Genomic DNA, 1,202 nt, shown 5'->3' with positions numbered 1-1,202 from the left:
GTGGACCTACATTTGTGTGTGTGTGTGTGTGTGTGTGTGTGTGTGTGTGTGTACTGTATGGTCCCAAATTTTATTTCACAGCAACCTTCCTCCAGAAGTGATAAAGGAAACTGATCAAGTCCCACCTGTGTCAGACGTAATAAGTACAATAAAAATTGATGACATGACTTTGTTTCCTGTTTCTTCTTTGTGTTTATTAAACACTGTGAGGAAAATCCTTCCCTCAAACTATTTCCACTAGAGCTGTATTTTTTGTGAATTGTCACCTGTTCTATCTTTTTACAGCTGAAAACATGTATGTTTTTGTTACTTAAAACTGTATTTATTGTTTGCACTTGTAAAATAAAATGTGAATCAATGTATTTAAAAAAAAATAAAATTCTGCAAATGAATTAAGCTCTGTGCAAAGCTGCCCTTTAGCTTCATGAGCATTTTCCTCCCCGAGCTTGCCTTATGACTTTTGTGTTGCTGTTTGACAAGTGTACCGCCTCAGCCAAACGTCCCACCTGCCACTAATCCTAAAACAGGTCTAACTGACAAACATGGCTGAATCCTTGAAGCCACTCAGGGCAGGCCTTGGGCATCTGAGCCACAGTGATAGGACAGCTGTCTTGGGACCAGAAAGTCAAAGGAACAAAGTGAAAAATGCAAAAAATGCACACACTGCACCACTTTGACTGAACATTTATTGACAGACACGATCTTAATAAAGCAGCGTCCCTCCTTGACTCGAGTATAATGGTCCAAATGATCAGAGACAACAGCGGCTCTTCAATATGAAAGTTAAAGGAGCACAAGCCAGTGTATCTCTGGTTCTGGTCTCAAGTGTGAGGAAATGGTGAGGGTTGTGTCAGAAAGGGCATCTGACATAAAACCCTTTTGCCAAAACTAAAATGTGAGACCATCTAAACAATACAATACCAGATCTGTCGAAGCACAGGTAAACGACGACCACCACCGGTGCTGTTAACAAACAGGGTGCAGGAAGAACTTGTGCTACTATTGTATGATGTATAAAGCCATTTGACCTAATCGAGTTCAAGTTATGTTTATTTGTCATATGCAGGTTAACAGTACAATGAAATGTTTAGGATAAGAAGAACCCATTCGACTTGCTAAAAAGCACAAATAACAAACAACCAAGAAATACTAAAGTATGCAATAAAGGTACAAAAAAGTACCAAAACTTGAAAAAGTAAAAA

The sequence above is a fragment of the Nematolebias whitei genome, chromosome 7 (genome assembly GCF_014905685.2).
Source record: "Nematolebias whitei isolate Nwh7 chromosome 7, NemWhi1, whole genome shotgun sequence".
Taxonomy (NCBI): domain Eukaryota; kingdom Metazoa; phylum Chordata; class Actinopteri; order Cyprinodontiformes; family Rivulidae; genus Nematolebias; species Nematolebias whitei.
The sequence above is the reverse complement of the archived record's forward strand: the minus strand, read 5'-3'. Positions refer to the sequence as shown.